Genomic DNA, 15,062 nt, shown 5'->3' on the forward strand with positions numbered 1-15,062 from the left:
TCTATATTTATATGCAAATTTGGCAATATACATATGTAATCATATTTATATATATATATATATATACACATACACACACACATGTATAGACATGCATATAGGTACGTGTGTAAACATCATTTACATATATATAAAGTACGTAATATGACTGTGATTGTGTGTACAAGTACATGTGTGTGCATACATATACACATATACATGTGTGTATATCTATGTACATATATATGTACATACACATATATGCATATCAATACACACACATGCATGTGTATAAGTGTGTGTGTGCATATATATATATATATATATATATATATATATATATATACACATATATATATATATATATATATATATATATATATACACACACACATACACACATATATCTATGTACATATATCTATATATATATGTATATCTTTATAAATACACACACATGTGCTTATGAACATATATATATATGTGTGTGTGTGTGTGTCTACATAGCCTGATACCAACTAATAACAACGGAAATATTTTCATACAAAATTATATTGAAGTAATGAAACTAAGAAGCGTGTCCAGAGAAAGCAGAGTAGAATAAAGGCAGAGTTATAAAGGAGAGGACTAAAAAACAATCATAGTCAGCATTTTCCCTTTTAACTTCTTTCCATTTTTGGTTTTATTTTTTGTCCTTTTGTTAAATCAAATATATAAAAAAAACTATAAAACCCTCCTGTAAATTATTTGAGATTTTATATTAAAATGGTCAAACAGAAAAACCAAAAGCTGATATATATCTCGATGCTGCTACTACCATCACCATTACCAACATTTGTAGTTGTATTATTACTACTATGACCATTACCCTCACTAACAACATAACCAACACTAGTTAAGAGTTTAAGTGCCACTATTGTGAACAGCAATAGAATTACTGCTGGACAATACACGAGTTGTGTTGATAAGAAAATATATAAACCAGCCATACCACAAAGCTGAGGGATTCATAATGTGGCAAGAACACTAAACTATGACCAATATACATAATTCTGAATGGCCCAGTTGATCTAGTTGCTGTGTGAAGCTACCAATGTGGTGCACTAGTACACCGTAGTAAGCAGCTGTACTATAAAACTGATGAGACTTTTGTGAGCTCATTGTACTGAATTCAAGTCCATCTGTGAACTTTAGCCATGACAGAAGCAATAACTACATAGCTTGATTTTCAATGCTATTACTATCATTTCAGAGTGTAATTGAACAATGAATTCAAATAACGCAATCAATATTACTACTGTTATTATCACCCTTCCCAACATCGTCACCGCTATAGTTACAATTACCACCCCTATGGAATGATATAGTGTACTATTTTCTCATTTACGTTATTTCAAGATGACTGGTCATTACAAGAGTAATATGTAAATTATTAAGTTAGCAGAAATACTGAATACTGAAATAGCAGAAATAATAATGATGTGCATAATCATGAAACAATAAATCTTGATTCCATGCTGCTAATACTTATTTTATGAATTTCTTCCACCCTCGATAGAGGTGAAGTGATCAACTAACCTCAATAACATTTCCACAAATAACAGTGACGCAGCAAACTAATTTCTTTACACAAATAATCAGAGGAGTGCTCAGTGAATGGTTTTGTTCCTCAAAGCACAAAATGTACCAGTTTTTAAATCAGAGGAAAAAAATGGTCAGTGACATCACATGAAAGAACATCAGGAATGAGAACCACATTGGAACCAATATACCACATCCATTGTGAATATGGCCACTCTTGCTTTGACTGTAGTCACCTAATAAGCACACTAACCAGTACACTTCACATTATCACTGGCTGTAGAGGCACTCTACTGTGCTTCTCTCATGTCCAGATAGTCTATCATCATCATCATTTAATGTCTGCCTTCCATGCTGGCATGGATTGGATGGTTTGATAGGAGCCGGCCAGACAGGAGCCTGCACCAGACTATTGTGTCTGTTTTGGCATAGTTTTTAAAGTTGGATGCCCTTTCTAACACCAACCACCCAGCAGAACGGACTGAGCGATTTTCCCATGGCACAAGCACAGGCAAGGTCAGCCTGGCATGGTTTTTATAGTTGGATGCCCTTCCAGACACCATTCACTTTACAGTGTAGACTGGATGCTTTTTAAGTAGCACCAGCACTGGCAGAGTTACCAAGTAATTTGCAAGACAAAAATCCTTTGAGAGGGGAGGGGTACTGGAGGAGGGGATCTTGTGTCAGATGATGAGAAGTTATAGTGAGATAGAAACAAGCATTTTCCTATGGGGGAAGTACATGGTTACCTGACCAGAGAGAGAGAAAGACAGACAGACAGAGTCTTTATTTTGTTAAATTGCTTTTACTAGTAAGTTCATTTTGTCTCTCTCCACCCTACTTCACTCTGCTCGACAACCTCCTCCGCACTACCCCCAATCTACTGTTTCCTCCCACACACCACCACATTACTGGTATACAAAAACAAGTAAAAGCAATATTATATGACACATGCATACTATCAAGCATACTATGGGGCCCACACAATGCAGTAATACAGATTATATGGAAATATAGTTCTGTAGATCACACCTAATTAGTTAACTAACCACCTACATACCATAATCCTGCCTAATCAATGCTGACATTACTGTCATTACCATCACCAAGTAAACTAACAGAAACAATATAAATCCAGAGAATAGAACTCCGGTTACTGGATTTGTAACCAGTTCACAGTTTTGTACATAAGATATAAATGTTTCAGTGACTCAAGAACTCTTATCTGGACTGGGTGCTCATTTTTATCTAGTAGGATTGACAAATAATCTTTAATACTCTTCTACTGTAATTCCATGCAATTGATTCCAGTTCCTGACTGGTAATGTACAAGGGTGAATCAAAAAGTAATGCAGTTTTATGTTGTAAAAAAACATAAAGAATACAATCAGATATATTTTACATCAACATATAGCTCTACATCACAGATTCGTAGCCATACTTCTCAACCCAGCTACCAGCTCTTTCAATGACATTTATCCCAGCTTTGTAAAACTCAGCTGGCTAATGTGACAGCCAATTCCTTACAGCAGTCTTCATTTTATTGAGTGAAAATTATAACAATTATAATAGTAAAACTATATCAGCAGACAGCTGAGTTTTAGAAAGCTAGGAAAATGTCCTCATTCATAGGTGGAACAATGCCATTGAAAGAGATGTTGAGTAGTTGGGATGTTGATCCAAGATGTATAGCTATATGATGTACACTATGTTAGATTGTACACCTTATTTTTTATATATAATACAATATTGCATTATTTTTTTGACTAACCTTAGTATTTACGAAGCCCAGAATGCAGAAATGCGAAACTGACCTTCATACAATTTGAACTCCAAACATAAAGAATCACAACTAAAAACTGCAAGGTATTTTGTCCACTGCTCTAACGGTTCTACTAATCCACTGCCATTAATATAGTGCCTAAACTGCCAGCTGGATGAACTGAGAGACAATACTGCATTATGCATATTACAATGAAAAGCCAACAGTGAAATTGATGTAAAGATAAGCAGTCCAGCTTGAACTTATGTTGTATATATCCACTCAAATATTTTACTTTTATTCCTTGTATATTGTAAGTAAACAACACATTTGTAAGCACAGAGGATAGAAAGTAAAATAAATTTCACTGAAAGCACAGAACAAGAAGTAAACATTGATTTCAAAAGGTCACAAGCACTCAAAGACATAAGCACACACATATTTACACAAACATATACATATTACAAAGATACATACACACAAATATATCCATATTACATAGATATATACACATATATTCAAACAATATGCACATTACAAATACAATATATATAAACCTGAAATGGAGCCTGGTAATGTTATAAAGAAATAATTATCTGCTTAGAGAGAAAACCAAAAGACACTTTAATCATCTTATCTAGCAGAACATTTGTTTCTCAATTTTTTAGATACATATTTTTTTTTCCTTTAGGTTCTTGATAATTTTTGTTTTTCTCTTAAATCCTTCCAAAACATAACTCTCTACTCAGATTTACTAAGAATACAGATGGAAGCTAATATTACAATGTATACAAGAAGAATGAAATCAGAGAACAAGAAAAATGATCAATTGAAAACATATTATTCATATAATTTGATTCTTGTAGCTTGTTAATGTTATAGTTGTTGTTGATTTTAGTTAGTAGACATCTGCCACTAAGCCATCACTATTGACAACAATCATTCAAACTTTTCAAAATTGATTTGTTGTAGACTAACATATGTTTCCCCAGTTTATTTATTTTATTTTTACATTATATTTTAATTATATCAAATATATGAAGTGGCAAGGGATAAATGGGAACAAATTTCATGCGCATTAATAACAGTGACAATGATTTCAACTTAATTCTAAAAGAGAAATGACAACAATTTCTTATATATAGATTACTGAAGTTTTGAGAAGGTAAACTTTCTTGTCCAAAAATAATAGGATACAATAGCAAGATAGACAGTACAACTGGGCAACAAAATGTCGGCTACATTAACTAGTCTTTACAACTCTGACCATTAAGGTGTTTTAAATTCCCATGGGGAATTGTTTCAGGACGTACCTTACCCCTAAACAAATCAATATAGTTATGATAAAATCTCACAAAACTAAGAACCAAAAATCAGAGACATTACCAATTCCATCATAGATTCTAATCAAACTTGGGATTTTGTTTTGTGTTGTATTTATAAGGATATTTCTTGTTTTTTTTTTTTTTGTTACAGTTTAGTTGGAAAGAGAGGGAAACCCCTGTAACTTTTTCAGAACCTCCAAGTCTTTATACATGGAGATGAAGAGAAACAACAATCCATGGGCTTCTGCAGCTGAAAGGAATGCATCATTTTATCTTCAGACTAGAGATATGATCCAAAAATTTATAACTGAATGGATTCTACTCAACACAATCAAAGTCCAGGTGGTGGGCTTAAACTGGATAACAGATTAGGTCCACCACATTTCTTCTCACATAACAATATTCAAATATGGTATAAATCTTGAACCATCATCATCATCATCATCATCATCATCATCATCATCATCGTTTAACGTCCGCTTTCCATGCTAGCATGGGTTGGACGATTTGACTGAGGACTGGTGAAACCGGATGGCTACACCAGGCTCCAATCTGATTTGGCAGAGTTTCTACAGCTGGATGCCCTTCCTAACGCCAACCACTCAGAGAGTGTAGTGGGTGCTTTTACGTGTCACCCGCACGAAGGTCAGTCAGGTGGTACTGGCAACAGCCCTGCTCAAAATGGTGTATTTTATGTGCCACCCACACAAGAGCCAGTCCAGGGGCACTGGCAACGATCTTGCTCGAAAATCCTTACACATGTCATGGGCACAAGTGCCAGAAAGGCAACAGTGGGCACATAAATAAATGTGATCATATTTTGTTTGAAAACAGAATAATTAAATTTAAGTGAATCCTTTTAAGACTAAGTCTCAAAATAAATTTGTTTGCAATTTACTGTAACATTATTTACTGTTAAACTGACTTCATTCAGTTGGCCATTTGTTTAATGTTTGTTTTGCCATGCTGGCGTAAGTTAGATGGGGAGTTATCTGAAGCAGCATTTTACAGCTGGATGCTCTTCCTGCCACCATCTGTCATCTCTTTTCCAGGTAAGAGAATTATCTGAAGGCAATACTATTCACACAATTTGATTCTTGTAGCTTACACACACACACAGATAGATAGATAGATAGATAGATAGATAGATAGATAGATAGATAGATAGATATATAGATAGATAGATAGATAGATAGATAGATAGATATATAGATAGATAGATAGATATGAGATTGCAGATTTACAAGGAACAGTAGATTGGAATATGAGATTTTCATGACAGTTGTATCAATATTATATGCCTATCTAATAGAAATAAAATTACTCCATACTAAAGTCACAGGAGGCTGGATAAATAAAGTCAGATACCCATTTAACCCTTTTGGTACCAATACACCTGAGACCACTGTTGGTACTATGATGCATTCTTCCTGCTTTAAAATTATCTAAATTAAACTTTCCATCAAAATTTTATATCAATTTATGTTCCCAGTATATCAATAGTGACAAAGTTATTTTACTAAATTCTTCCTTACAAAGATGTGAATTTCCAAAGAAATACAGTGTGAAATGAGTTAAAATTTTAGTAGTTCATATCACTCACTGGCACTGTGCTCTGTTATGGCAAAAACACTTAACTCACAATACCCCAAGCAACTGAGTTGTGGGTGAGTACTAGAAGGGGTAAAATTTGGTAAAATTTTCCATTCTAAACAGCAAGAGTACTTTAACATTTACAAGTATTTTGTAGTTTACAGTTTTGAATTCAGCTACTTCAGTCAGTATATCTTAGACATAATAAAAACAATGTCTTCAGTGTGGTGTCCACAATAGCTTGATAAGTTGTGAACCCCACTAGCCTATAATCAACAAATCATAAATAATAATGCAAACAAAATGAACACACATACAAACAGACAACACACACACACACACACATCCATGCCATTTTTGGTTAGGTAAGGGTAAGATGTAATCTCAACATAAAAAATTAAATAAATTTTTTAAAAAAAACAGCACCTGCATGAATTATTCAACTATCAATAATTCTACAACAACCAACACGTATTTTAAATGCTTCAGGCAATAATTTTATTCAAATATAAAGAATCAGTAATTGTATTCTAACACAAAGAATTGGTAATTTTATTCTAATATAAAGAATCAGTAGCTTTCAGATTTGTCATTTTCTTACCATAAGAACATTGATTATTATTTACAACAGAGGTTATAGCACAAAAAAAATTTGATTGCAAATCTAGACAGACCCTCAGTATATCACAGATTATCTGAGACATGTTTGGTAAAGTTTGGTAGACTAAGGCAGCAAGATGGGTCTAGAGGCCGAAACCCTAATACTTTATTGAGCAAACCACTGCAGTTCATCCATACACAATGGATAACTAACTTATTGTTATTTTAATTAATTTCTTTTAAAAACAATTCAAAAGCTTAAACAGGATGTGTGTGTGTGTTTTTCTCTCTCTCTCTCTCTCTCTCTCTCTCTCTCTCTCTCTCAAGAAAATCTTACAATTTAGATATCAAACTACCATATCACCTACTGATACCTCCAAACACTCATGATACAGACTTAACTTAGTTGTTCCCCAATAAACATGATGTGATATATATTGGATGATATGCTGTCACTGGATTCCTGTCACTGAAGAAGAGCAGCATTCTGAAATCACATGGTCTGACAGTTCTGATTTCTGTGCTGATACCTGTGTTGAATGAGTTTTGTCTGCTACAATATATATCTGATTTTATATACCATGGATCCATATGAGAGAGTCCCCTCAAGGTAAGTGCTGCAGCAATCAACATTCTGACAATACATCTGGTTACAATACTAAGCTGGTTGTAAAGATTACCTCTTGGTATTAATACTGTTTCTGTCAATAATAATTATTTTTTATTTCCGTTAATTTTTTCAAATTTTATCTCACAGTTTTTTTCAAAATTGTTTGTTAATCTTTGTATTACACAGAACTGAAAATAACTCACATTGGTTAAATTTGCCAAAGGATAACTTGGCAGAAAAGAATGCCAAAGTCATAGTTACTGAAGCTTCGCATGAAGCCTAATTACAAAAATTAAGAAACCAATAAACATTCAATGAAAAAGTTATAGTTTCATTGGCATGCAGAATCAGAATTTTTTAAGCAAAGGCCAAGGTGGAGAACAGAAAATAAGAAAAATTCTACTGTCAAATAATAGAGAATTACAGAAAGAATTGTAGGAATTTGTGCAACATATTCAATGAATTAAATTTGTGATTCAATCATGTAAATCAAGCAACATTACAAATGTGGCTTAACTATTGGTATTTGAGATATTTCTATGAAATATTTTGATAATTGAGATAGTTCTATGAAAACAGCTACATGAAGATTAACTATTTTGTAATCATTAGATGGATGTACAACAGATAAAGATGTTTTTCTTCAATTAGAAACTTTTTAAAAAATGTATTATACTCTCTGTCAGACATATTTAGGAAGGTTAATGAACTCAATATATCACTGCAAGAGAATAGAACAAACATTTTCATGTTCATATGCAAAACAAACCTATTGAAGAAGTATGCGGATCAAAATACCAAGTTTGAAACAGTTTCATGTCATGGTTATTTTGTCTGTGAAAATAATTTGATGAAAATAATTTGATTGAGCAGAGCAAAATCCAAAATTTAATATGTATAACAGAAATAGTTCTCAAGATATTTTCTAAAAGACATATGCACTTGTAAATTAGATTGGATTCAAACCCATGTCATTGTAACAATCGAAAAGATAAAGCATCTCTCTTTGAAGGTAATTCTCCTGAATTTCTATAGTTGCAGTGCAATTCAAGTCTCAAACTTGAATATTCTTTAGGCTAAACGTGACCAATACTATCAGAATCAGTCATCAATACTATCTGAATTAGCAATGCTGGCTTTTCTACAATTTCCTTCCACATATTTGCACAAATTTGTATTTTCAACTTTAAAGGAAATAAAGACAATACCTTACGGGTATTTAAATCACAGAAATTCCCATTACAGTGAATTATTACACCACAGATCAATCTATTGTGCTAAAACAAACAAGTACATTAATCCAATTGAAGATATTCACATATTTCTTGCTATTAGTAGTTTTGTGTGGTCTGAGTTTTATCTTTATTTTTCTGTTTTTGTAATATAAAATATACCCATTTTAATAACACTGAAAGGACATTGCAAGAAAGCTTATCTGATAAGAAACAAGAGGGTCATGAAGAAACGAAATTTAAGAAACAATTTATTGGGCCATGATTAATTATAAATGGAAGTTGGATGCTAGTCCTTTATAATAACCAGACAACTAAAGATTTATGGACAACATATACACTTCTCTAAGATCTCTCTCGCCAAAGCTTTAAATGTAGACATTTGAAACACATACAAGGTAATGAAGAAAACTAGATTCCCATTTTGAAACCATCCAACATTTTCATTCCATGGTATATAACAGCAATTTAACATCTTAGCAATTTCAAAACATTTTACAATTAAAGTATGAAATTTGAAATTTCTAGTAGTAGAATGGAAGATGAAACTGTAAATGACCAAAAAAAAAAAAGAAAAAAGTGGGGTATAGCAGAAGACAGGAATTAAAAGGTCAATATAAAGCAGAAAATAAAAGGCGAAATAAAGAACAAACATATTTTCATCTCTTAATTTAAATAGTTGCATTCTTTCATTTATCAATCAAACATTTTCAGCAATTATGCAAAGTGTTTTCCACAAAAGCTATTAGGAATTAAATAGAATTTACTTAAGATAGAGAAGCAAAAGCTGTAGGTATGTAAGGTGTGTGTATGGGGGTGGGGTGTAAAATAAAAATAAAAGTTATATAAACAAATTCAGAAATATTTTACTGGATTCTAAATTTTAAAAAAATCACCAAATGAAATGGTGAGATAAGGTTTAAAGAGGGGATTGGGGTATTAATAACTCCACTCCTCACCAACACATATCATTATAGAAAAATCATTTGCAGAATTTAGTCTGAAAACATTTACAAAGATCTGGCCCCATTTTCATTCCAATCTACTGGCTTTTAGCAGGATCCTATTACTGGTTCCTTTGTTTCCCCTCGTTTGTCGAGCTTTATGAAACTCAACCAAAAAGATAACCCAAGCCATTTTAATTTTCTTCTTATCTCAAACCTCATTTCCTAGAAATTTCAGATAAAAGTTAAAAAGTTACACACACACAAAAAAAAGGAAAATGTTATTTCCTTTGCTTTGTTTTGTTGTTCATATTCATTTCTTATTGTCTTTCTTCTTTAATGAAGTTACATTATGCCTTAATTGGTATGGCAGTATAAGTGATTACCTGGTGAAACTAGGAAGTTGGAAGGAAGACAGGAAGAATTTTCCAATAAACAAACATGCACACACACTCAGATACATGAGCAAGTAAAATTTATGTACACACACATACACGCACACAGACACACACACACATAAACTGCAAAAAAAATGAGGGATGTGCATACACATAAGAAATAGTCGTGTGAAACCATGAGAAACATATTGGTACAGACACACATATATACATGCACACAATCTAAATACATACACGTATTTATAATAGAGATATAAAAATAAAAGAGATACATATATACAGCAGCAATGATGACACACATGTGGTACCCCCACATCAATGGATTCAAACAAATACATGCTTCAGCACACAAATAGATAAGACCTGGTCAGGAAGATAAATTTGAAGTAGAGAAGGGTGCAGAAAATGCATAAAGACCAAATATATTTGGAAATGAAAGAAGGTGGGTGTAAATAGAAATAAATAAATGAATAAATAAATATATATATGGTAAAATTGTAAGCTGAAAAAAGCACAGGTTAAAGACAGCTAAGAAGATAAAGAGTTAACGAAGAAAAAGATTTTCTTTAAATGCTCCTATTAAGAGAATAACAGATAAGGAATTTTTCCTTCTCTTAAAAGTAAACAATCTTTTAACATAAACAGTTACACATTCTATACACAACAAATTTATAATGATGTCTTTCAGTTTTCCATAAAAAGTAAATGAAGAGCACTTGCATGTGTATGTGCATTATATGAATGTCTTTAATGTAGACAATAAACTAAATTGATCCTACGTTGTGGTGAATCTTCTGTTTAGTTTTCACGTATTTGTTTGATACAATATAAATATTTTAGATGGCTTAGTATTTACGTGGATCACATTATTTTGATGCTGCACATCATGATGATCTCGACATTAATACGTAGCAAGTAGAAACCTGTCTGATGTAACTTAGTTAAAGATATTGATGAGTGATGCTACATGATCATGTTTGAGAAACTCTGTCTGCATATCATATTAAGAAGCAACAGAGGGGATTATCATAAAACAGTATTCTCTACAAACTGACAGCCCATCTATAGCTTGCATATTTGATGTTGCTTCAGCTGCACTAACAGAATGGTGGGATCAGTGAGGGAGTCACACAATCAAATAAACCTTATACTATCTTACAAAAAAAAGATACACTACATCTGGAGGAAAGATCTGATACATGGCTGACTTGGGGTACTCTTTAATAATAGTAGAAAGAGTAGATAGAAGTGTTTTGAACAGGCAACTTGAAAGTGGTAGGAAACAAACACAGTAACAAAGTTTTTGCAAATGTTTACACTATTGTTGTTAAGAAAAAAAGTTTAATAACAAAACAAACTGTGGCCTAGTCAAAAACTCCAATATTTATAACAATTTTCTTAGCAACAACAATACCTGTTGCTGACTAAGTGGATGGATATGATTTAAAATATCAGCTTTCGGTTCATGAATTTAAATGCATTTACAATATTCCAGTGTTTTCTGTGGACACTACACTTTGCTCAATACATTTCAATTTACACAGCTATTACAAGCCTGAATTTCTAAGAATAGTATCTCCTAACAAAATTGACTGCTAGAAGTTGGATAAATTGAAACACTCATAATGAAGTCTACTGAATGGAGAAAAAAGATAATGTGAGCAGTGAATTTGAATTCCTAAACCCAAATTCTTGGTTAGTTCTCTGATAATTACCACAGCATAAATTGGATGTCCTTAAGTTAAAGAAATAATGAAATTTATTAAGAAAACAAAGTATGTAGTAATTGATCACCCATTTGTTATGCTTGTTGCTGCTGTAGAGTTGTGTTTGTTGAGACTACCTCTATTTTTGCTGCTGCTGCTACTACTGTTGACATGAATGTAACTGACTGTCATATCTAGTATTTTTCATGTGTATGTTCTACATCCATGTAAGTTTTTGTTGTTACTACTGCTTAGCTTCTGTCAGCCTGGTTTGAACAGATCAGCAGCCAGATCCATCACTTCATATATACAATCTTATGTCTAGTTAAAGTCTACTAGATACTCCAATGTGCAGTAGTTCATAGTATGAAGCATAGACTAATTAAGTTAGATCTACTACTCACTCTTCTCCTGTATTTCAGTAAATCCTGATATCCAGATCAGAAGTGGATAAAGATGAACTAAATTAATATACAGCAATTCCTTCTCTTCTGTAATTACTTCTGCAGATGCGTATCCCACCAACAGTTGTTATTTAGACTGCCATCACCTCTGATCAAGCAAATCTATGATTAAAAAGCATTCTAGAAATGACCATCTCATTTATTTATTTATTCATTTATTTTTTGTCCCCAATTATAGAGCATTTAAAATTACATTATCCAACATGTTCTCTTTTTGAAAGAAAGATTTGGCAGTTGTTTCTTGCAGAATGAATGGCCATGCACAAGCTCTAAGGTAAGCTCTGAGGTGGTGGTTGTAGCAGTGTTCCGAAAGTGTTAGGACTGTCTGGTTCTTCAGAGACAGATGCAATGTAAGAAACTGTTATTGTTGGAACTTGTAGCAGCAACAAACTGTCTTTACCATTTAAATTGCAATTATTATTTGGTTTTATTGTATAGGCTGTTTATGGATGAAGTTTGTTTGTTGTCTGTGGTTAGGGAAACTATTTTATTCATTCATACATTTATACCACTATTTATATGCTGGCAGGGCCTGCTTATTTTTAAGTAAAGTTAGCACTGTATACATCTTGAAAGTGCAAAGCTACAAGTTGATTTGAAAACAACCATTGCTCAGCAATTTTTCATGCAAATGAAGAATAAAAACATCCAGAGACCCTACCCACACACATACACACACAGTCTTTAGCACAGTTCCCATCTACCATATACTCTCACTAAGCTTTGATCAGCTCAAGTTCTCTGCAATTGCTTTTGGTGCAACTGATAGCCCAAACAGAACTGGCATAAGACATAGTAGCACTAATAAATAGATTGCACACTGGAGTTAATATCTCTCATTTTATCTATTTTCAAAATGTGGCATTTTCAGGTTCTCTTAATTTTCTCTATGCCTTCTATGTATTATGTGAGTATTGTAGAGATGTTGTAGGTGATCCCTAGTCTTGTGCAGGCAGGGTGTGCATGGGTATAAATATATATATATATATATATATATATAACTGACACTCCATTGGATATGATGATAAGAGTTCCAGTTGATCTGATCAATGGAACAGTCTGCTTGTAAAATTAACATGCAAGTGGCTGAGGACTCCACAAACACATGTACCCTTAATATAGTTCTCAGGGAGATTCAGCATGGCACAGAGTGTGATAAGGCTAGCCCTTTGAAATACAAGTACTACTCATTTTTGCCAGCTGAGTGGAACGGAGCAATATGAAATAAAGTGTCTTGCTCAAGGACACAATGTGTCGATGAGAAGTGAACGCACAACCTTATGATTGTAAGCCGAACGTCCTAACCACTAAGCCATGCACCTTCACATACACACACACACACACATATATATATATATACATAGAAATAATATATTTCTAAATCTCTGAGAGATTTATGCAGTAGCAGCACGATAAAGTGATGGTATGTTGTCAACTTAATGTTACAGTCCCATGAAAGGGAAGAATGCTACTGCTATTTAGCCCTAGGAAAGACCGTTTCCTCTTGGCCATGACACATTTTCTGTGTCCTCATGTTTTCAAAGGGGAGATAAGCACCTCCACCCAGCAAAGCCAGCATCCGGAGACTAGTTTCAGAGTCATTGCTCATCATCAGTCTGGACTAGCATGGCTTGCTAGCTGTAGATGCCTGTATATACATATATATATAAAATATTTTATAATTATATACATAATTATAACAAGGGGTCGGCTTTATGCCTCACCATGCACTGTAACAAATAGACGCTAAAGTCCTTTTTACTACCTTAAAATCTCCGAGAATAGCACACTTTATAACACACTGATTTTACCCTTTATTATTAAAATAATATTTTAATAAATTCACTCCATCATCGAAACTGCATGTACGGTGGTCAAGATCTTAGCATACATGTGGATATAAAAGAAAGATATGAATTATATTCGGCAGTATATTTTTACGAGTGTGGAAAGATATTGGACATACGATGATGCTGATCGCGTCCATATTTTGAAATACTTGTGAACTTATACGAAATACGAACTTAAGAGAAACAGCAAGTAAAATTATTTTTTACTTTAAGTTCGAAATGCATCCATAGTTAATCAGAATTATTGATTCATTATTTTTCTTTTACTTGCCTTCAATAAAGTGTGTTATTCTTGAAGATTTTAAGGTAGTCAAAAGGACTTTAGCATCTATTTCTTACAGTGTATGGTGAGGCATAAAGCCAACCCCTTGTTATAATTATGTATATAATTATAAAATATTATGTAAAATTTACCTATAAGGTTTTTATTTCCACACTGGCTACCTGGTATAATTATTATTGATTTTACCCTATCATTTAATTGTTTAATCCACTGACACAGGTCTGCTTCCTAAGAACAAGCCTATGCACAAAGACATTCCAGACATGACCATCTTGTGCATTTTTTTTTTTTTTCGTCAAGCATAGTATAACTCAGACTATATTACCTAATGCATCTTTTTTCTTAAAATGGTAAGGTGACACTTGAGTCAGATATAGCTGCTATTTCTAGCAGATAAAATAAAGACAGATGCCCCTTCAATGATACCAGAATTTAGGACGAGTATCGGTGATTAATTGCATTTCCTGCTATTTCTTGTTATTTTGATGCTGTTCATAAGAAGAGGGATAAGTGGATCATGGTTGCTACTTTTGCAATGTATCTGAAACCAGATTTCTAGTAGGGACTGCTTTCATATATGTCACAGATGGTGTTGTTGAGGGTATTTTAGTAGCTATATCACATTCTTTTTGTTTGTTTCTTGTTTATTTTTTTTTCTTTTGAAGGCCAAGGAGTTACCATAATATCCAATCAAATATTTCATAATAAACTTAAAAAAAACAAAACAAAGAAATA

General features: G+C 32.9%; 1 protein-coding gene across 15 annotated transcripts in view; it reads right to left on the reverse strand.

The window, feature by feature from the left end:
• LOC106868354 (N-acetylated-alpha-linked acidic dipeptidase 2) overlaps positions 1-15,062 on the reverse strand; it is a 1,035,601-nt gene that overhangs the window by 682,717 nt on the left and 337,822 nt on the right. The window lies entirely within an intron of this gene.

This window comes from Octopus bimaculoides, chromosome 9, assembly GCF_046866305.1.
Source record: "Octopus bimaculoides isolate indiv1 chromosome 9, ASM4686630v1, whole genome shotgun sequence".
In the NCBI taxonomy this organism is placed as follows: domain Eukaryota; kingdom Metazoa; phylum Mollusca; class Cephalopoda; order Octopoda; family Octopodidae; genus Octopus; species Octopus bimaculoides.